The sequence below is a fragment of the Neomonachus schauinslandi genome, chromosome 7, assembly GCF_002201575.2.
Source record: "Neomonachus schauinslandi chromosome 7, ASM220157v2, whole genome shotgun sequence".
Lineage (NCBI taxonomy): Eukaryota > Metazoa > Chordata > Mammalia > Carnivora > Phocidae > Neomonachus > Neomonachus schauinslandi.
In genome coordinates, this window is record NC_058409.1 from 122979665 (window position 1) to 123004149 (window position 24485).

The 24485-nt window shown below is 37.6% G+C and overlaps 1 pseudogene across 1 annotated transcript in view; it reads left to right on the top strand.

Annotated features, from left to right (window-relative positions):
- The first annotated feature begins 1747 nt into the window (after positions 1-1747).
- Positions 1748-24485, top strand: part of LOC123325294 — a 70318-nt pseudogene continuing 47580 nt past the window's right edge. The window contains exons 1-5 of the transcript XR_006540350.1: positions 1748-1975; positions 4279-4380; positions 11054-11162; positions 13070-13598; positions 24448-24470. The product of XR_006540350.1 is annotated as a UDP-glucuronosyltransferase 3A2-like (transcript). The remainder of the gene's footprint in view (positions 1976-4278; positions 4381-11053; positions 11163-13069; positions 13599-24447; positions 24471-24485) is intronic.

Here is a 24485-nt window from a genome sequence, read left to right on the forward strand (position 1 = left end):
ATAAGATATTGGCCTGTTCTTCATTTTGGCCTTTTCTCTTGCACCTCATTTTCACCTCACCTCCAAGCTCAGGAAGCCTGGTCTCTGTCCTACAGTTAGCCAGGTGTGGCCTCTCAGGACTCCACCTGTGGTCTGTGTCCCGAGTCCCTCCTGTGAAGAGCACCCCTTTTGCTGCTTAGACATGGAGCCTGCCTTTGGGCCATAGCTCATGCTGTGGTTTTCAATTCCCACAATTCCCTTCTCAAGATTAACACTCTTAAAAATGTAGTCATGGAGACCTCAAGTACCTGGACCTCTGTGTGAGGCTCTGGGGCCTCAGGTCCAGTACTATGGCAGTTCCCAGGATTCTGTTGATTTAAAAAATCATTAATTTGCCACTATGACAGTAATACTTGAATCACGTAAGAAATATAAAAGATGATAAAATGAGGGAAATTTGATGAGAAATGGAATTTCAGTTTCAAAATGTCTCCCCACATCTTATTTCCTAATTATAGGGCAAAAAATAGCAACTTTACAGTGGAGAATATTGGTGAACACCACCTTCAACAAGGGATAGAGTTATCATCTCTTAATGATAGGACCATCTGACATCATGTGCTTCCCATTGTGATTCACTGAGATGGAATCAACACCACCTTCGTAGTATTCCCACCAAACTCCCTAATAACCTGAAGTATAATGAGAAACATCAGGCAAACCCAACTTGGGGTCCATCATTCAAAATAAGCAGCTTGTACTCTTCAAAAAATATCAATGACATGAAAGACAAAGAAGGGCTGAGAACCAATCCTCACTATAGGAGATGAATAGACCTGATAACTCCATGCAGTGTGTGATCCTGGATTGACTCCTGCACCAGCGAATTCATATCACAACAGAGGATATTAATCGGACAATTGGAGGGATTGAAATAAGGTTTGTAGATGAAGTAATGTGATTAGATTAATATTAAATGGTGCCTTCCCAATACAAATTATTTTTTTCATTGGGAAGATAGAATGCTTGAACAGATGATAATGGTGAATGTGTATGCATGTAATCACATGGCCTCAAAGACTACATAGCACAAACTGAGAGAGAACTTGAAGGGAAATAATGGAATAATATTGAGAGAGTTTAAAAATCTTTCTAATGAATAATTTGAAACATAAGAATAGAACTTTTTGGTGCCCACCACCCAGTCCTAGTTGTGATGCCCATTCAGAATAATAGACTGACCTTTAGAGGTTCAGTGCTTCAGGTCAAGACCTGGCCCTCCAGCGGGGCTTAACACTTAGGGGACACTAACACTTGTCACCAGTAAATTACTTTCCAAAGAAACTCTCTGAGCAATAAATGTAGGTATCAGTTTCTGAGATCTTGAGATTGGAACACTAGCAGAGATTTTAAGCAGGTACGTGGGGAAATGGGTAATGGGGATGGCAGTATGCATTCAACAGAGCAGTTAGGAGTGGGAAAATTTGGAAAAAAGTCCCTAAAATAGAGATGGGTCTGAGTCACTTGGAGGTGGAACTATCTTGGAAGCGACTTCCTAAGGTCCCTAAATTCCTGGTTCAGAGTATCTTCTCTGCGGAGAGTGTGGTGATTACAGCACAGAGAGGGGTTAAGGACAGCTCGCTAACCCCTCCTTCCCACTGCCCCAGGTTAGGGAGGGTGAGAACAGAGTAGCCAGTGGTGCAAGCACCCTGGGAGGAGGAGCAAAGGGCGAGTAGCGACTGAAGAGCTGACCGGCAGGATCCAACTCTTAACCTCTTCCCAATCCTGCCGCCAGCGCATTTCCTCGGCTGTCAGCACTGCACGTGTCCCCAGGGCGCAGAGGGCTCTGTGCGGGGCTCGGGGCTCAGGCCTGGGCTCCACACTGGTACGGGAGTGAACATGGCCGGACAGCGGGCACTGCTGCTGCTAGTGGGCTTCCTTCTGCCGGGGTTCCTGCTCTCAGAAGCCGCCAAAATTCTGACTGTATCCTCACTGGGTGAGTGCTCGGCAGGAGAATCAGAGACAACTGCATCCCAGGCACCTCAGCCAGGGCTCAGGCAGACAGCCTTGGGTCAGAGGGTCATTCCATGTGGTTTTCCAAACAGGGCTTGGGTCCCAGGCTAGAGGAGGGAGAAGTGGGCAGGCCCCGGTGGCAGAGAGGCGTCCCCACGGCTGGGCTGGCGAAGTCCGTTCTGGAGAAAACAGTTTCCTTTCCTCTCTTTTTATCTGCTCTGGAGGGGCTTCCCATTTTGCATAGCTGGGGCCAGAATTTAGATCCAGTGCTGACCTGGAGATCTTGAGCCTCCTACTCCAGGGAAGATAGGGACTTTCAGAGGTACAGCCTAAAAGTTATGGGGTGTGCAGTAGTTGCCAGTAGAAAGTGGAAGGTGAGGTCAATTTCAGGCTCCTGGAGGCCAAGGACGGGGGCTCCTGTAGGCAGCAGCACAAACTGGGAATATCATTAATAGGACACCTGGAGAACCGATGGGGCTGAGGAGGGGGCCCCAGGACAATCAAGTTCTTGGGAATCCCCTCTCTCTTTCGCCCTTGCTGCTGGAGGGTTTTGAAGGACAGTGAAGCAGTTAATTCTGCGTGAAGTCGGGTTTATTTCCTTTACTCTTCCCCAAAGGGAACAGAAAGAACAGGAACATTTTCAGGATAAGGAGGCATCATAGGATGGAGTTTCCCCAAGAAGTTTTTGGATCTATTGTGAAAGGATAGGGGGCTCCCAGGATCACTTTTAGATCCCTCTGAATCTGGGGATCCTAGAGCTGGAAGAAACCACAGAGTTCATCTAATTGGGCAATAAGTGTAGGCATCCCCCTTTTATTTCCTGATAGGAAACCTGAGGGTGAGGGAAAGGAGGGGCCTTTTGCAAGAGCACATCAGACCTCCCTGATGGACACAGTCTGGACTTTACTCACTGTTTCTTACCTCAAACCTGTCCTTAAAAGTTAAAGTTAAAAGTTAAAAATTAAAAGTTGTTTAATTTCCCCAAATTCTACTCTTTACCATGGGGATTCCTAAAAACCAGTATTTAAAAAGCCTTGATTTCTATTTTAAATCTACTTTTTAATGATAGTTAGAAGTAACAGAAAAAAAAAAAAGCTTTTTCACCTCTTGAAAGCACATGTCCTCCAGACTCTGAGAGGGAGCAGGTGTGGCTAGAAGCCCTATCTCTGGCCCAGAATGCACTGGGCTCACCAAAACCCTCAGGAATGGCTGCCTCTGCAGGATGGCTTCTCCCCTGTTCCATTTCTTCCATGGGCTGAATGTGAGCCAGAGCAGACAGTCTGAGCGAGTAGGGGTTTGTGTTTTCCATAATCCATGATATCTCAGTCAGCGTAAGTATAGATATAAAAAACTTGAGTAATTTCCACAGATACACACCATTACTATAGTTCTACATCCCTCTCTGTTGACCCAATCATTGTGAGATCTTCATCTTCCAAATAACCCCCACTTCCCAATGTGGGTAAATTCTATTCCTTAACCCATCAATTCAAGAAAAATGCTCTGTGATATCACATGGTTTTAGACATTGGTGTGATAGAACCTGTACCTCCCCAGATGATCAAGCTTCTGTTTCCTTAGGATCCCAGGATTTTCCTAGGATGGGTGATGTCCAGTCTCTCTTGCATAAAGGATCCTGCAGTTCCACTCCTAGGGCCCACAGTTATCCAGAATGCCTTAATTTGGTATTCAGCAAGATGCAGACCCCAACTGAAGATCCTCCTGCCAAATATATTTGAATCTGAAGGATTTTGGCTCTGAAAAATGGCTCTAATCCCCTTCTGTTTCCGTGGCTCTTTCTTGGACTGATATTCATGTTCCCATGTTTCTGGCTTCCACATTAACATAAATTCCAGCGACAAGGATTCCAGAAATATCTCTGATTGATTTTCCCATAGAAACCCTTTATTCTCACATACATAGCACTGTACCAAAATTTCCACTGAATAGTTACTTCTTTAGGACACAGTATCTTCATAAAGCCTGCCTAAATTGCAGCATGTACTGAGGATCAGGAACTCCTTCAGGCCTAAGCATAGAGAAGCTCATTGTGCTGGCACAGAGACCTTGAATTGCAAAAGGGAATCTTTTATGTAAGATTGCTACATGTCAAGATTTGGTCAGAAGGAATGTGGGTATCTGGTCTGGGGCTTATCCAAAAGAAACTCATTTTCTTCTACTGCCATCAACTCTCTGCTGCCTTACCCTAGATTTCCAAATCCCCAATATCAATTTCAGACTCTCTGTTCTCACCTTTACAAAAATGAAATTTTGTATTGTTTCTAGGTGGAAGCCATTATCTACTGGTGGACCGGGTTTCTCAGATTCTTCAAGATCATGGCCATAATGTCACCATACTTCTTTATGGAGGAGATTATGTAATCCCAAGTATGTTTTTTTATAATTATTATATTTCTCTATCCCAGGAAAAGATAGACAATGTCTTTTGCATAGCACTGCTTAACACAAAATCTTTTTTAATCTAGTCATATTGAAAAGATGGAAAAAAAATGTGTGTATGTGTTTTAAGTTTTGGTATGTATTTTCATTTTCATTTGTCTTTAAGTATTTTATGATTTCCCTTGTGATTTCTTTTGATACATTGCTTATATAAAAGTTGTTTAATTTCCATTATTTATGAATTTTCTGGTTTTCCTTCTGTTGATTTCTAACTTCAAACTGTTGTGATCAGAAAAAATATGTTGTACGGTATCTATCTTTTAAAATCTATTGAGACTTACTTGTGGCTTAACACATGGTCTCTGCTGGAAAATGTCCCATGTACCCTTGAGAAGAATCTGTTTGCTGTTGTTATTGGGTAGAGTGTTTTGTATGTCTGTTACATCTAGTGGATTAACGTGTTTAAGTCTTCTATTTCCCTGCTGATCTTCTTTCTGGTTATTTTACCCATTATTTAGAATGGAGTATGAAATCTCCAATGATTATTATAGAACTATTTCTCCTTCAATTCTGTCAGTTTTTGCTTTAGACATTTTGATGGTATCTTATTAGGTGCATATATGTTTATAATTGTTATATCATCTTGCTGTATTGAACCTTTTATTAATATGTACTGTTTTTCTTTGTCTCTTGTAATCTTTTTTGATTTAAAATCTGTTGTGTTTGATATTTGCTTATCTGCTTCTGCTTTCTTTTGGTTATTACTTGCATGGAATATCTTTTTCCATCATTTCCCTTTCAGTCTATCTGTGTCATTGGATCTAAAGTGAGTCTCTTGTAGACAGAATATAGTTGGATTATGCTTTTCTTTGTGTGTTTGTGGCCTTTTTATTTTTTTAATACATTTCATTTTGGAATAATTTTAGGTTCACAGAAAAGTTGTAAAGATAGTATGGGAAGTTCCCATACACCCCACACCTTCTTGCCCCCATTGTTAATCCCATTTTATTTTTAATTTTTTTAATTATTATTCTTTATTGAAGTATAGTGACACACAATGTTACATTAGTTTCAGGTGTACAACATAGTGATTTCACAACTGTGTATGTTATGCTGTGCTCACCACAAGTGTAGCCACGATCTGTCACCATACAGAGATATTACAATTGGATCATGTGTTTTCATCCATTCTGATATTCTCTGTATTTTGATTGGAGAGTTTAATCCATGTACATTTAATGTAATTACTGATAAAGAGAGACTTACTTCTGTCCTTTTGCTATTTGTTTGCTATATGCTTTATACCTTCTTTGTCCCTCACTTTCTGTATCACTGTTTCTTTTGTGTTTAGTTGATTCCTTACAAAACACTAAATTATTTTCTCATTCTCTTTTGTATATATTCCACAGCTATTTTATGTGTGTGGTTACAATGGGGATTTCATTTAACCTTCTAAATCTATGACACTCAGATTTTAATTTATGCCAGCTTAATAACATTCAAACATGCTGCTCCTATATGCCTTCAACCCCCACCTTTTTGGTTAGTTGATGTCACAGAATTACATTTTTATACATTGTGTGCCCCCAAATATAATCTATCATTAATTTAAATATATTAGTATCTTAAATTATGTAGAAAATTTGAATGAAGTTACTTACAAATAAAGTACAAATAATGGTAGTAGTTTTTAAACTAATGATTTTTTTAATGTACTAGTCACTTAAATCATGTAGAAAACAAAAAGGTAATTATAAGCCATTGTTACAATAACAGTAGCTTTTATAATTGCCCATTCATTTACCTTTTATTTCTTCATACACCTTTGAGTTACTCTCTGGTGTTCTTTCATTTTTCCCTGGAGAACTTCCTTCAGTATTTCTCCCAGGGCAGGTCTAGTGATAACAAACTCCCTTAGTTTTGTTTTATCTTGGATTGTCTCAATTCTCCTTGACTTTTGATAGGCAGCTTTGCTGGATATAAGATTTTTTTGTTGATTGTTCTTTTCTTTTAGCATTTTTAAAAAAAGATGTTATTTATTTATTTGAGAGAGAGAGAGGGAGAGTGTGAGTGGGGGGGAGGGGCAGAGGGAGAGGAGGTGGTAGAGAATCTCAGACTCCCCACTGTGCATGGAGCCCGACACAGGTCTCCATCTCACAACCCTGAGATCATGACCTTAGCTGAAACTAAGAGTTGAATGATTAATCCACTGAGCCACCCAGGTGCCCCTTCTTTTAGCATTTTGAATATTGGGCCACTGCCTTCTGGACTCCGATTTATTTATTTATTTTTTGGCCTCAAAAATTTCTGATTAGAAATCTATTGATAATCTCATTGACAAACACTTGTATTGATGAGTCAGTTTTCTCTTGCTGCTTTTAATATTCTCTATTTATCTTTCTAAATTTTGATTATAATGTGTCCTGATGTGAATATCTGAGTTCATTTTCCTTGGAGTTGAGCTTCCTGGATGCTTATACTCCTATCTTTCATCCATTTGGGAGGTCTTCAGCCATTATTACTTAAAATGTTCTCTCTATCCCTTTCTTTCTCTCTTTTCTTTGTGAGCATCCACAATGCATATGTTGGTCCCTTAGGCTGTGTTCTTTTCTTCAATCTTTTAACTTTCTGTTCTTCACACTTGATCATTTCCATTGTCTTATCTTTAAGTTCATGGATTATTTCTTCCATTTGCTCAAACCTGCGTCTGAATCCCTCCAGTGAAATTTTCATTTCATTTATTGCATTTTTCAGTTCTAGATTTTGTTTCTGGTTTCTTTTTAGATTTTCTGTGCCTTTATTGACATTTCTATTTTGCATACACTTTTTCCTTGACCTTCTCCACATCTTCCTTTAGTTCTCTGAGGACCTTTAAGGCAGTTATTTTAAAGTCATCATCTAGTATGTCTGCCATCAGGTCTTTCTCAGGGACAGTTTCTGTTGATTTATTTTTTTTCCCCTCTGAATAAGCCTGAGTTTTCTGTTTCTTGGTGTGTCTTATAATTTTTGTTGAAAACTGTCCATTTGAATCCGACAATGTGCTATATCTGGAGGTGAGACTCCTCCTTTCTCTAGGGTTTGCAGATTTTTGTTATTAATTTTGTTCATTTTTTAATAATTGTTCTAGGCTGCCTTTGTGGTAAGGATCAATGTGAGGTATAAACTTCAGTATTCTTAGGTCTTTTCTGAGCCTTTCCTGGGCATGAAAGGACACTTTCTAATTTTCCTGGTATATGTAGTTGTTTTACAATGTTCCAGTCTTTAATGTTTCCCTCCCAAAAGGAGAAAATGAGAAAAATGAGGGGAAAAGGGGGACATCAGTCTTTTGAGACCCCTTGAAATCCATTCAGCCAGAGGGATATGCAACAATAAGTGTGATGCAAAAATGTTGCTGCTGACTTCTTTGTCTGTACGTCTGTGCTCAGAAGCAGCAATCAGCAATCAGAGCTCAGATATTTGATATTTGAAGAAGGTCATTTTTGCCCACTCAGGCTCTTGAAACCTGTGTACAAGCTGCTATATGAACACATTTACACAGCTTTCTTTTTAGACACTGAGGGGTGGGGGATGGGTAGTTGCTACTGTGAAAAGAGCTGAGATTGACTGAAATTATCTGCAATTTACAGTTAAAGACTTCCCCTGGTAGTTGGAAACCATCAATTGACTGCAGAGTTCCCAAACAGTTATTTCAGACAAATTCTGTCAGTGGAATTGTTGTCTAGGTCAGGGGACAGATTCTGGTACTCCACCATCGTAGCAGAAACTCCCCCACTGCCTTTTGACCTATTATTTCTTTTCAGAATTTTATATATATTGACATAGTTGAATATATATGTGAATATACACACACACACATATATGTGTATATATAATACAATTTTCATATAAATACATTTCATACATATAAAAATTTTTCACCAGTTCCTCTTCTGAAAGTAGATCCAAGAAAGCTCCTTATACTCTCATGCTGGAAGTGGAACTGTAATAGGTGTTTGACAGTGTTAGGGGTGGAAAGACCTTCAGCTGACAAGTAATTCTTCCCAAGAATTCAATTGAGGTGCCATGGCTTGTGCTTTGTGTAGGGCAGCAGCACATCCCTCTTGTGCTGCTCCTGGGTGAATGTTTGTGTCCTGAGTGCATGTGCTGGACAAATCTCTGCAAAAGGAGATTGTCCTCAATGCAGTGTCATACATGTGCTTCTGGAGAAAGTTGAATGTGGTTAAGATCTTGCCAGCAAAGCTTGTGAGCAAGGCTATTGAGACAGTCCATGAGAAACCAGTTACAAATGGTTTGTATCCTGCCAAGATGAAGGTAAAGAGACACTGCAGCTGAGAGCTTATTGAAATAGGAAATGAACAGAACATATTACCAAATCTATGCTTGCAGAGTATCTATTAGTACTTAGATATAGTCAGCAATTTCAGTAACACTGGAAATGGTAGCCCTACTATGATGACATTGGCAGTCAAGTTATAGCAGTCCATTGAGAGGCACCATTCATTCAGGTTTAAGAATAAGTCTAGGGGCACCTGGGTGGCTCAGTCGGTTAAGCCGTTGCCTTTGGCTCAGGTCATGATCCCAGGGTCCTGGGATCGAGCCCCGCATCAGGCTCCCTGCTCAGGGGAGAGCCTGCTCCTCCCTCTGCCTCTGCTTGTGCTCTGCCTACTTGTGCTCTCTCTCTCTCTGTTAAATGGATAAATAAAATCTTTAAAAAAAAAAAAGAATAAGTCTAAATTAGGCTATTAAATGGAGAACCAGTGGGATAATCACTCCTTTGTTAATAGATTCTTTTTAATGGGATTTAATCCGTTAGGGCACTCTATTAAAATATATTTGATTGTATTAACAGTTTAAATTTATGTGGCAGATCCAATGAATCCTTTTTTGTCATGCTGTTAGTACTAAAACCTTAATTTTATTTTATGACTTGTTACATAAGAGCAACCATTGCTACTATGAAATAACTTAACCAATGGCTCTTATGACTATGAGACATTTAATCCCAGTAGTTAAGACAGGGCATGCACAATTGTCCTCTATCTAATATTTTGTTACTCTTAAGAGTACAAATGTACTTTGACAAATTTGGTGAGCATTTATGATATATCTGTTATTTTCCCCCAGTATTGACCAAGATGATTAAGGTTTGTTTTTGGTGCATCCCATCCGATGTTTAAAGTAATTTAGAACCTCTGATGTAAAGTCACAAAAGCCAGTCTGTGTCATTTCTCTGTAATAATTTCTTTTTTAAGTAATGTTAGATTCTACATATGTTAAAACTGAGAACTCTGTTTTAATTTCTTTCCTGACTCTTCCAACCTGCAATTTCCCATTTTTTGCCATTCCTTTGGTTGTCATTAAATATATTTTGGGGGCAGGTGTCCCTTCTAACCTGCTCATATTTACGTTTCTTCCTCAGAATGTCCCAATTAGTATCATCAAGGCTAGGGGCCTCCCTAGTGGTGATTTTGAAAGACCTGAGATTGAGTTTGAATGAACTCTTTGAGTTAACTCCATGGGGGTGTTATCAATGTTTTTCCTCATTACTGTGTTAATCAAGTTTTCTTTTAGCTACAGAGCTATAATCAGCAGCAGTAGCAAAGGCATTTTCTGGGGTTCTAGTGTGCCTTCTACTTTTACAGGTGTGAATCTCATCATATGACACAGTGACTACTCTTCTTCCACCATTCTGTGGGCTTGTAAACTGGTATCAGTCTTACCCAGAGCACTGTTTATAATGGGGGCAGTCCTTGAGACACACAGCCATTGGTCACAGGGTTCTACCTAGCCTAGTGTCAATCACGGCTCATGCTGGGATCCAGAGGCACAATCCAAGCTGACACAGAAAATAGGTTTGTGTGAGACATGTGACCAGGGCCACTGAAAGGCTAAACCCATACTTTTGTCTCTAAATGCCAATTATGGAAGCTTCTGAGTAGGGTGGAGGTGAGGATTCCCCTACTTGGGTCTGGCTTGCTTAGCTTGAAACTCTTGCTCACAAAAAGGATGGCATGTTGAGGCTTTCTTCTCTGTTTGCCAAGATATGTCACAGAAGGTTAAGGGGGAGATGGAGCTTGCTAAGCTGTCATCAGTCCAACCTCAAAAATGGTGTCAGACTCTATTACACATGAGTTATTGGGGAAATGCCAGGATTTTAAGTAGGGCTGCAGAGGACTACTATTTTTAACTTAGCTTTTGGCATATTTTTGGCAGAATGAAAAACCTTTGCATGTATCTCTTTTAAGTAACAAAAATGAAGTTTTTTTCCCTAAGAGACAAAGGACTGGGGAACTGGGGTAAAATGAGATCTGTATTTAAATGCAAAGTGTACTGTTTCTATATGTGCAACCTTGACAAATTATCTGACACTCCATTTATCTTTGTTTTCTCACCCGTAAAATGAGGAATCTCTATGCCTTTACCTGAAGGCTTTAAATTGAATAAAAATAACTGAATTATCATAAGGTTCTCAGTAAAATTATCAGATCCTATGATTGAAGAAATGAAAAAGCAAGCAAAAAAAAACCCTCTAAAAGCATTCAAATATATATAAAATTATTGGAATAAAAAAAAACTATGGTATCATCATGCTAATATTAATCTGGGTTGTATGACATAATTACATATTTTTTATTGGTGTTTTAAATTTTCTTTTATTTAGAAAAGAAGGAAAATGCATACCAAGTTATCACTTGGCTTCTATCTGAGGAACATGAAAAAGAATTAAAGAACTATTTTGATTTCTTTATGACAGAAGTTTTGCATGGCAGGTAATTTCTTTTATTCTCTGAATGAAAGACTCACCATTTTAGTGACACCAATAAATGGTTGGATGCATGGATACTTGGAGTGAATTTAAGAAAAGTGGATGAGTAGATGGATGAGGAGATCAATGATGGGCGGCAGTGGATGGATGGAGTGGATGAGTTTTTGTCATTACCTGGGATGTATTGAAAGATCTTTATCTTTTTTTTTTAAGATTTTATTTATTTATTTGACAGAGAGAGAGAGGCACAAGCAGGGGGAATGGCAGGCAGAGGGAAAGGGAGAAGTAGGCTCCCCACAGAGCAGGGGGAGCTCAATGTGGGACTTGATCCCAGGACCCTTGTATCATGACCTGAGCCGAAGGCAGTCATTTAAACAACTGAGCCACCCAGGTGCCCTCAAAGATCTTCATCTTTGACATAAGAGAGAGAAGACATATTCATGCCTTGCTTGGTTAATTATACAGGCCTAACCCCACCTCCCTTTTTTCCTTAAAAATTTTATTCAGTCATCAAGGTGGCCTTAAAATCTGGCTTTTTACATAAAGCCTTTCTCCTTACCTAAACTGGAAGACAAAATTCTCTTGTCTATGAGATCTTACCTAAAATACTGATTTTAAACTTTGTCTATATCATCTTGTGATTGTTATTCATAATTTTTTTAAGTATATGTCTTGTCTCTTTTCCCTCACTTTATTTCTTTGAAGATTGGTTGTACACACATGTTAAATATGGTGCAATATACTGAGAACAGTACCTTCCTGTATTGTGTTCAATTTATTAACTTAATTTCAAATATTATTAATGCTCTACTTTTGAGGAATTTGTACTTCTTATCTTGAATTTATCCACAATATGTAGCAGTCATTCATTATGTAAAATCATTTAAAAATATAATAGAGGATCACTTCAGCTAGTCATCTGTTGTCACTTAACATGAATTCTAAAGCACTCATGGGCATCTGCATATTGCTAAGGAGCTCTCACCTGTGGGTCTTTTTTAAGTGGGCTGACATGGTGTAGTGTTGTATAGGTTACAGGTTGGCTGGGCCATTGATTCTCTCAGTCCTTCATTCAAGTAGGAGGCCCATGGGTCTCCAAAACACCTGCACCTGTAACCTCTGGTCCGGAGCATTCTCATCTATTGCCCATATGTTGTGCAAAAAGGGTCATTTTCTTTGCAGGCACTGATGGGAAAATATTAAAGGAGAATAGTGCCATAGACAGTGTCTTAATTAGGTATCAATAAAATGTTAGCATTACTTCTTTAAATACTCTAGGAAGCATGAAATGGAAAGGTTAATAATAAGCTTCAAGCAGACTTGTATTTTTATTTTAAATTTTTACCTCATAGGCTAGAAAGATGTACATCTCGTGTTCAGCTTAGAATTTGGGTTCTAATTTTTAACCACCAAAAAGTTCCTTGTATGAGACAATTTGTCAAATGTAGACTGTACAAAATTTAAAGAACAAAACAGGTCTATATTATCAATATTGGTGGACTCTGCTACCAAGTTACTTCCACAGGTAGGTTGAGAAAGAAAAGTCACTCATAAAAAGTCAGTATACAGAAAAAAGTTAATAGAATGTGTCAAGTAGACAAGGAACAATGAGGTCTGCTACAGTGAGAGATGGCTCCCAAAGTGGAAGGCTCTTGAGTTGGCATGGATCATGGGTGGATACGATTGGCTGGTGAAAGGGGAGGGGAGGAAGTGAGAACATTTTAGGAAGCAGAAATATCCAGGGCAGAATGACCAGAGCAGAGTTATTCTTTGGACACTGGTAAAATAGGTGGGCTGATGCCAGATATGGTCTTACTTACCTGCAATATTTTTTTGTAGCCTATAATTCCTTTATGTACTGTGAAATTAACACCTCCAGTGAATGTTTGCCCTTACATTTTTTTTTTTCAGAGAAGCATTTGGCAACTTTGTAAAGTTAATGGAACAATTGGGGATTCAGTGCAGTGATTTGCTAAGAAGTGATATCATGGATTCTTTAAAAAATGAGAATTTTGACTTGGTATTTGTTGAAGCATTTGACTTCTGTTCTTTCCTGGTTGCTGAGAAGCTTGGGAAGCCATTTGTGTCAATTCTTCCCACTCCCTTTGGCAGTGTGGACCTTGGACTACCAAACCCTGTGTCTTATGTTCCAGTATTCAATTCCTTGCTAACCGACCACATGGACTTCTGGGGCAGAGTGAAGAATTTTCTGATGCTCTTTGATTTCTCCATGAAGCAATGGCGAATCCAGTCTACATTTGACAGCACCATTAAGGAACATTTCCCAGAAGGTTCTAGGCCAGTTTTGTCTCATCTTCTAAAGAAAGCAGAGCTGTGGTTTGTTAACTCTGACTTTGCCCTTGAATTTGCTCGGCCCCTGCTTCCCAACACTGTGTATGTTGGAGGCTTAATGTCCAGACCTGTTAAAGCAGTACCACAGGTAAGTAAAACCTTAGCTCTCAATATGGACTCCATGCAGAGCTCTTTAGTGCAGACAGAACCTGTGGCTTCCCTGGCAGAGGGAACTGGGATTAAAGTAGGGTGAGACAAACAAAACACCTAGAATATACATTTTTATTTTATTTTTATTTGCTATTCTATTTTTTCTATTCTATTTAAAATTTTAATTGTTTTCATAAAAACACTTAATATGGTATCTGCCCTCTTAACAAGTTTTTGAAAGTACAATATGAATTATTGACTGTAGGTACCATGTTGTGCCTCAGATCTCTATATCTTACTCACTTAACTTTAGAACTCTTCCTCTCCATGGAATAGTAACTATCTGTTATCCCTTTCCCCCAACCCCTGGAAACCAACTCCCACTTTTGATTCTATGACCTTGATTATTTTAGATGCTTCATATAAGTGAAATCCTGCAATACTTGCTTTTCTGTGATTGGCTTATGTCACTTAGCATAATGTCCTCAGGGTTCATTCATGTTTTCACATATTGCAAAATTTCCTTTTTAAAGGCTAAATAGTATTGCATTGTGTAGTATATATATGTACAATATATATATACACACCATATATATATTGTATATATACGTACCATACATATATCATATATACACAGTATATATAGTATATACACAATATAATATTTATACAATATATTCAATATATACAATATATATACAACATATATATATACACAATACCATATATATACACAATACAATATATATATTCAATATACAATAAATACAATATGTGTTCTATATATAATACTATATATAGTATATATATATATACTGTATATATACACACATACATATACAATACATATATATACACACACACAATGCAATACTATTTAGCTTTTAAAAAGAAGGAAATTTTGCAATATGTGAAAAAATGAATGAGCCCTGAGGACATTATGTATATATTGTGTGTATATATATATATATATATATATGTGTGTGTGTGTGTGTGTGTGTGTGCGTGTGTGTGGTGTATATATATATATATGTGTGTGTGTGTATATATATTGTATATGGTGTGTGTATATATATCTCAATGAATATTGGTACATATCAATATACAATATATACAATATATAATACATATATACATATATATACAATATATATACACACAGCATATATATATATATACACACACAATATGGTGGGTTTATATATATTGTATATATATATGGTGTGTATATATATTGTATATGGTGGGTATATATATATTGTATATGGTGTGTGTATATATATCTTAGTAAATATGTGTGTGTGTATATCTTAATAAATATTGATATATATATCAATATACAATATATAATATACATATACATATATATACAATATATATAAACACACCATATATATATACACACACACACACAAAATATGATAGGTGTATATATATTGTATATATATGATGTGTATATATATACTGTATATGGTGTATGTATATATATATCAATATATAGTGTGTATCTATATCTATATATCTCTATATATATATACACACACCATATTTTCTTTAACCTTTCATCTTTTGATGGACATTTAGGTTTTTTCAACATCGTAGCTATTTTGAATAGTGCGTCAGTGAACATGGGAATACAGATATCTCTCTGAGATTCTGATTTTCATTCTCATGTGTATATACACAGAAATGGGATTGCTGGATCATATGCTCATTCTATGTTTTTTGGCCAGGGAGGGGTGGGGGCACCTATATGGCTGCAGCATTTTGCATTCCCAACAACAGTATGTAAGGATTGTAATTGCTCCATATCCTCAACATTTGTCTTCTATTTTTTGATAATAACCATACTGACAGGTGTGAAGTGATATCTCATTGTGGTTTTGATTTGCATTTCCCTGATGACTAGTGTTGCTGAGCATTTTTTCATATTGTTTGCCATTTGTATGTTGTCTTTGGATAAATGTCTATTCAAGTTCTTAGCCTATTTTTTAATGGAGTTATAAGATTTTTTTTTTTTCTATTGAGTTGTAGGCCTTTCCAATACATTTTAGAGACTAATCCCCTATCAGGAATATGGTTTGCCTATATTTTCCATTTGTAAATTGTCTCTTTACTCTGTTGACTGTTTCTTTTGCTGTGCAGAAACTTTTTAGTTTAATATAGTCCCACTTGTGTTTGTTTGTTTTTTAAATTTATTTTGTTCCTGTTGCCTGTGCATTGGGTGTTTTATCATTGAAATCATTGCCAAGATCAATACCAAGGTTTTTGCCCTGTTTTCTTCTATGAGCTTCAGTTTCAGGTCTAATATTTAAATCTTTAATCCATTTTGAGTTTTTGCATGGTGTAAGGTGAGGATCCAATTTTATTCTTGTTCATGTGGATATCCACATGCTGGGGGTAGGGATTCTGGTGAGAGGGTGTTTTCATAACTATTCTCCGGCTTTGGTGAGACTGGTTACACATTTGGCTGGGGTGAAGTACCCTTTCATTTAGTCTCTGGATTTCTTACAAGGGGAATTTGACCATGAAACGTTGCCAAATTGGTGTGTTTTTAGGGGGAAGGAGTGTCCAGAGTTTCCTGCTCTGCCATCTTGCTGATCCAAGGGCCCACTTTTAAGGAAACCCTTCCTGTAAGGGTCATGGAAGTACTGTTTACTGTTAGGTCCTACATGATCCTGTTACTGAGAACCTCCTTGAGGAACAGCTCTAAGCTCTTCCTATGCCTTACCTGAGTCCTAGCCTTGCTGGTAAAAATGCTTCACTATGTTGATATTTTAATTTTCATTTTTAATGATCACATGTACAATAATTATGAAGTGAGAGGCTACCACATGAAAGGATTTTAAGGAGATTGGTTATCCGTGATGAAATATAAAAAAAGAGAGGCATAGTGTAATGACCAGGACTGGGTGTGACTGACAGCAAGACCTGCAGGCATCATCTCCAATGGCTCCTTCCTGTAGAGCTCCCATTCCTAACTCAGCCTAGATTTTCTGATTTGATTGGTCTGGGATTAGGTCTAGGTACTGTAAGTTTTAAATGCTACTCAGGTGGTCTGAATGCAGAGCCTGAACTCAGAACCACTGCTCTAGAAGTTATCAAAATGAAGTAGAGCTGAGATCAGTGGCTGCCTGTTGCCGGTAGGTACTGGGTTGCTATTGTATGGAAGTTATCTTAGATATTGTATATCATGCCACCTTGAGGGAACTGTGATGGTCTCCAGTTTTATAAATGAGAGGACAGACGTTCAGGTGATGTACATAATATTTCCAGTACCATTCAGCTCAGAGTAGCAAAAGCCTAGATCTGGCTTGGGCTTTCTAGGCACCAAAGTCTCTACCCTTCCCCTCCTGACCTTGCATTGAGTAAACAGAAAGAGCTGGGGAATGATTCATGGGCAAAATGGACTTTGGTTCATGGTAGCATTTTTAAAGAAATGGAACTGAGGAGGAAGACACAGCAGGTTGAGAGAACAGGAGGTCCAATGTGTGGAGGTGTAAGTGAGGTGGCCATGAAGCTGGGTTCCCTCAGTGACACTGGCCAGACTAGAGTAGTGGAAGATTCAGTTGCAGAAATAAAACTAGGCCAAAACATAGGTTTTACCCGATGGGATGGTGGATCAGGTCTTGGAACTGAGACAGGAGTCCTTAAGGAGGAGTATAATGGAAGTTAGGGTGTGTAATCTGTGAGACAACAAATGCTTGTACAATTTTTCTTCTCTCCTTTCCCAATTTTTTTTTGTGTGACCAAATATACATAGTATAAAACTTACCACTTTAACCATACTGAAGGGTACAGTTCAGGGGCATTAAGAACTTCCACACTGTTGTGCAACCATTACCGCATCCATCTCCTGAACATTTTCCTCTTTCCAAACTGAAACTTCATACCCACTCAACAGTGACTCCTCATTTCCTCTCTGCCTCCAGATCCTCGCAACCATTATTCTCCTTTTGTCTGTATGAATTGACCATTCTAGGTACCTTATATACGTGGAATCATACCATATTTATTCTTCTGTGATGGCTTATTTCACTTTGCATAATGTCTTCAAGATTCAACCATGTTGTAGCATGTGTCTGAATTTCTTTCCTTTTTAGGTTGAGTAATATTTCATTGTATGTGTATACCACATTTGTTTATCTATTCATCTGTCCATAGATACTTGGATTACTTCTAATTTTGGCTATTGTGAATCATGCTGCTATATTCATGAACAGTAGTGTACAAATATTTGTTCGAGTCCCTGCTTTTAATTCTTCTGGGGATATACTGAGAAATGGAATTTCTGGGTCATATGATAATTGTATATTTAATTTTTTGAGGAACTGCCATACAGTCTCTCACAGTGGTTGTCCCAATTTACATCTCCACCAACAAAGCATAAGAGTTCCAACTTCCCCATATCTTCACAAACACTTGTCATTTTCTGTTTTTGTGGGTTTTAAAAAATTTTATTAGCCATCCTAATGGGTGGGAAGTGGTGTCTTATTGTGGCTAGATTAGAATTTCCCGATTAGTGATGTTTACCATTTCATAAGCTTATTGGACATTTATATATCTTCTTTAGAGGACTATCTGTTTAAATCTTTGCCCATTTTTGAATCATATTTGTTTTTTGGGTAGAGTAGTTCTTTATACAATCTGGATATCAATCCCTTATCAGATATATGACTTGCAAATATTTCTCCCATTTCCTGGTTTGCCCTTTTCACTATGTTGATAGTGTCCTCTGAGTCACAGTTTTTCTTTTTGATGAAATCCAGTTTAACTGCTTTTTATTTTGTTGCCTATGCTGTTGGTGTTTTATCTAAGAAATCACTGCGAAATATAATGACATGAAGATTTCTCTCTCTATTTTCTTCTAAGAGTTTTATCCTATTAGCTTATTTCTTTAGATATTCAGTCTATTGTAAGTTGATTTAGTATATGGCATAATGTAATGGTTCAATTTCAGTCTTTTGCATGTGGATATCCAGTTTTCCAATGCCATTTGCTGAAAAGACTATCTTTTACCTAATGAATGGCCTGACACCTTTGTCAAAAGTTATTTGACCAAATGTACCTGGGGATATTTCTGGACTTTCTATTTTATTTTATTGATCTATATATCTGTCTTTTTGTCATTATATTTTGATTATTATAGCTTTGTAGTAACTTTTGACATCATGAAATGTGAGACCTCCAATCCTGTTCTTTTTTTCCACACTGCTTTGGGTACTTAGGTTTTTTGAAATTCCATATCAAATTTAAGATTGGTTTTTATTTCTGCCAAAAGAAAATGTTGTTCACTATTGATAGAGATGGCATGGTATCTGTGGATCACCTTGGGAAGTACTGACTTCTTTAAAGTATTAAGTCTTCTAATCCATGAAGCCTGGATTTCTTTTTCCATTTATTTGTGCCTTTTTAAATTTCTTTCAGCAATGTCTTATAGTTTTCAATGTAAAATCTTTCACCTCCTTAGTTAAGTTTATTCCTAAGTATATTTTTATTCTTTTGATTCTATTGTGAATGAAATTGTTTTTCTAATCTCCTTGAAATGTTCATTATTAATGTATAGTAATGCAATTGATATTTTGAGCTGATTTTGTTTCTTGCTATTTTTCTAAATTTGTTTATTAGTTCTGACAGGTTTTTGGTGTGTGAGGAACCTTAGGGTTGTCTACATATAATATCTTGTCATGTGCCATATGTTCTTGAAGCAACCCTTCTGCTATTTTCCCTTTCTCCTCTCCTGTGACCTCCATAATGCATATATTAATCCACATGATGGGGTCCTACGAGTCCCTTACACTCTATTCACTTTTTTTGTCCTTTCTCCTTTTTGTTCCTTAGACTTGATATTTTAGATGACCTGTCTTCAAGTGTACTAAGTCTTTCTCCTGTCTGTTTGGGCCTGCATTGAATTACTCTAGTGAATTTTTCAATTCAGTTATTGTATTTTTTTGTTTTGATTTTGTTTGTTCTTTTTGAAAAATAATTTCTGTTTGTTCATATATTGTCTTCCAGATTTACTTTAGATCTTTGTCCATATTTTTCTTTAGCTCTTTGCACATATATTTAGTCAATTTTAAAGGCTTTGTTTAGTAAATCCAACTTCTGTTTCTTCAAAGAGAGTTTCTGGAGATTTATTTTGTCCCTTTATAAGACACATTTTGGTTTTTTATTCTTTTTTTTTTTGGTATGCCTTGTGATTTTTTTTTATTTATTTGAGAGAGAGAATGAGAGAGAGAGAGCACATGAGAGGGGGGAGGGTCGGAGGGAGAAGCAGACCCCCCGCTGAGCAAGGAGCCCGACATGGGACTGGATCCCAGGACTCCAGGATCATGACCCGAACCGAAGGCAGTCGCTCAACCAACTGAGCCACCCAGGCGCCCTGCCTTGTGATCTTTTGTAGAGAGTTTTGGGCATTTGTAAAAAACAGTCACCTCTACTTGTATTTGCAGGCTGCCGTAGAACACCTTCACTAATTAGTGGGGAATGTTTTAATACTTTGGATCAGCCAGAGAAGACAACTTAATACCTAAGTCTTCTTAGGTATTTTCTGAACATTTTTCCTGTCTGGACCTTTGTGTAAGCTTTTATTCACCTAATTCTTCTTGTACACTTGGCTGATTTTAATGTCTTAAATTCCCAAAGAGTCTTACCCAGATTCTGCTCCGGGCCTTAGGTGTTCTGTTGTATTTTATTCCCATAATTTCTTGCCCCCAAGATTCTAAGTTCTGTAATGTCCCTGAAGGTTTTACATGGCATGGTGCCCTCTTGCAAGACTCCCACCAGCCTGATATCTTAACTATATTGCCATTTCCAGTCACAGCTTCAAGTCTAGTGAGGCCTAAACTTGTCACTTGGGAGGCTACAGAGTGGCTACAATCTTGCAAATTATTTCAGTTCTGCTCCTGCTGCTGAAGTCAGGGCCAGCACTGCTACCTCAGGATCATGGCATGCCACCCCAGGAAGATTGTGGGGCAAGAAAGAGTAAAAATGGCATGGAAATTCTCACCATTCTGAGTGTGTTTATTTGGTTGGTTTCTGTATATCAGTGACCATTTTTCCAAGTCCTGTAAAATTATTTGAGTCAGTCTTTAGCTTTTTTTCTCCTGTTATTTTTTCTCTGAGGGACTGGAAGTATGTAGCTTCTTATGACATCATGCTCTGCCCTTGCCAATATTAGATTATAGATTTACACGGACCTTATAAATGTCAAATGAGAAGAAAGATGATTCTAGTGGTCCTTTGGGATGGTAATTCTTATAGTGTTATGCTGGATGGAGTTAAGTAGGGCCAGAATGGCACAGTGAGGTAAGGGGCGGGCAGCTGGGGACAGCCAACAAATGCAGAGAAAAGAAGAAACAAATGTTTTGCAGAATTGACAAAAACTAATTTTTAGGGTATTAGATCATGAAATTCTTTAAGAATCCTCTGGGGGTGGCTACATACTAACTAATATCAGACAAAATAGACTGATGTCAAAACTTTTATAGGAGATAAAGGATACAAAATCAATCAGCATAATATAACACATTAATAGAATCAAGGTGATAAAAAAGCACATCATACCAAGAGATGCAGAAAAGACATTTGGCAAAACTAACATCCTTTCATGATAAAAACACTCACAAAACTAGGAGTAGAAAAGTACTTTTCGAACATGATAAAGAATATCTATGGAATACTCACAGCTAACATCATACTTTTTATGATAGACTGAAATCGTGCTGCCTAAGGTCAGTAGTCTAAGATGCCCACATCACTGCTATTCAAATATGCCCTAGGCAAAGCAAGTAGGCAAGAAAAAGAAATAAAAGGCATCCAAATTGGAATGGTCAATGTAGAAATTTTTTGATTTTCGTATGACATAATCCTATATATAGAAAATCTCAAAGAATTCATACATCTTACATTAGATCTAATGAATGAATCCAGCAAAGTTGCAGGGAAAACTATCAATATGCAAATATGAGTTGTATTTCCATACACGGACTATAAATAACCTGAAAATGAAATTAAATAAATTATTCTATTTACAACAGCATCCAATTAAACTGAGGAGGTAAAAGACATGGACACTGCAAATTTGCTGAAAGAAATTAAGGAAGACCTAAATAAATGGAAAGACCTCTCCATTGCATGGATTGTGATACTTAATATTGTTAAGAGAGCAATACTACTCAAATCGATCTACAGAGTTTATCTGATCCTTATCAACATTTGAATGGCCTTATTATTATTATTATTATTTTTTGCAGAAATGGAAAATCTTCAAATTCACATGGAAATGTAAGAGACCCTGAATAACCAAAACATTATGAAAAAGAACAGAGTTGGATGACTCATCCAACTGTAACCAATTCATTTTTTTTTATTTATTTGAGAGAGAGAGAGAGAGAGAGAGAAACAGCATGAGAGGGGATAGGGTCAGAGGGAGAAGCAGGCTCCCTGCTGAGCCGGGAGCCCGATGTGGGACTCGATCCCAGGACTCCGGGATCATGACCTGAGCCGAAGGCAGTCGCTTAACCAGCTGAGCCACCCAGGCGCCCAACCAATTCATTTTTGACAAGGGTGCCAAGAGCAATCAATAGAAAGAATAGTCTCTTCAGCAAATGGTACTGGGGCCACTGGATATTCATTCACATGAAAGAGAATGCAGTTTGAACCTTCCTCACACCACATACCAAAATTAACTTAAAATGGATCAGTGGTCTAAATAAAGAGCTAAAAGACAAAAAATTCTTAGAAGAAAAGAAAGGGCTAAATTGCATGGACTTGGATTTGGCAATGAATTTGTAGATGTGACACCAAAAGCATGAGTAACAGAGGAAAAACATAGATAAATAGGACTTTATCAGGATTGAAAACTTCTCTATATTGAAGGACACATATATAGAAAATGAAAGAACAATTTATCAGGTACAAGGCAAATATGTCCCTTCCTTCTGCTTTTCAGCATCGTATTCGAGGTCCTAGTAAATTAATAAGACAAAAAAAAGGTATAAAAGGAATGTAGATTAGGAGGGAAGAGATAAAACTTTTTTTGTTCACAGATGACATGATGGTCCATTTCAAGACTCTGAAAAAGTCAAGAAATAGATTCCTGGAACTAATAGTCAATTATAGCAATATCAAAAGGTTACAAGTTCAATATAAAAAATCCATCCTTTCTCTTATATATCAGCAATGAATAGGAGGAATGTGAAACTTAAAACACTATACCATTTACATTAGCACCACCAAATATGAAATCTTGGGAATAAATCTAACAAAATATGTATAAAATTTATTTGAGGAAAACTACAAGTCACTGATGGAAGAAATCAAAGAACTAAATAAGCGGAGAGAAAGTCCATGTTTGTGGATAGGAAGACTCAATATTGCTAGATACTCATTATCTCCAATTCGATCTATAGATTCAGTGCAATCCCATTGAAAATCACAGCAAGTTATTTTGTGGATATTCATAAAATGATGCTCAAATTTGCACGGAGAGGTAAAAACCATGAAGAACCACCACAGAATTGAAGATTAAGAACTGAAGGTGAAGTTGGAGATCTTACATTAGTCAACACCATGACGTACTATATGGCTAAAGCAATCAAGACAGTATGGTATAAGCGAAAGAATAGACAAATACATCAATGTAATAGAATAGAGAGTACGTAAAGGCCCACATTAATTTAGTCAAATGATCTTTGACAAGGCATTAAGAAATGCCATGAAAAAAAGATAGCCTTTCCAACAAATGGACAAGATCTTACCTCTTCACAAAAATTAACTCAATGTGGATCACAGAACTAAATGTAAAATGCAAAAATATGAAACTCCTATGAGGGGACATAGGAGAAAATAGATGAACTAGAGTTTGGTGAATAGTTTTTAGAGGTAAACCTAAGACATGTTCTATGATAGAGTTGAAGAGTGGGCAAATTGAACTTAAAGATTTCTGTTCTGGGACAGAACTGTCAAAGGAATGAAAGGAGGAGCCACAGACCAAGAATAAATATTTGCATAGACATATCTGATAAAGACTCTTTTTCAAAATATACACTTATGCACACAAGTACAAAACCATATATACAAAAGATATAAAGAACTCTTAAATCTCAATAATAACAATAAAAAACCCAATCAGTCAAAAATTTTAAAATGGGCCAAAAACCTTACCACACCCCTCAACAAAGAAGATAGACAGATGGCTAATAAGCATATGAAATAGACACACCACAGAGATATTTCCCCAGCATCTACCTCAGCCTCCAGAAGGCATGCTACCTCCTACTGGACCAGGACAGCAACTGGCACTCTCTCAGGCACTAGCACCTCTGGTCTGGCATTGGAACCCTCCTAAATGACCATATCTCCCCACACCTAGAACGAGGGATGAGGATGACCCTGGTACTGAGACCATGTTTTCAATGAAGAAAGAAATTCCCACCACCTCCACTTTCCTCTTCTATAAAACGTTATTATACACAGAAGTCCTGGATCTAGATGTTGGTGCTACAGTATGCTTTGAGAGCCTCAAGGGCAATGTGGGTTATTGTGGTAGTGACTGGACACCTACAGCTGTCTTCACATTCATCTGTGATTATTGAAAGTGTTTATATGGTAGGATGTGTCCTGAGGTCTCAGAGAAATGACTCCAAGGCCACTAGACACAATGGATATGAGCAGAGTGCAGAGGGCACTGAGCTCTCCAGGGGTTATGAGAAACTTTTCAAGACAGTGAGCTCTAGGCACTGACAGGAGGGTGTATTCAGTAAATAGCTGACTTTTATTTCATGGCTGTCTAGGCTTTGATGAACGGCTTTGTTCACCTGCTTTCCTTTCTTACTTCTCTCCAGGAATTTGAGAATTTCATTGCCAAGTTTGGAGACTCTGG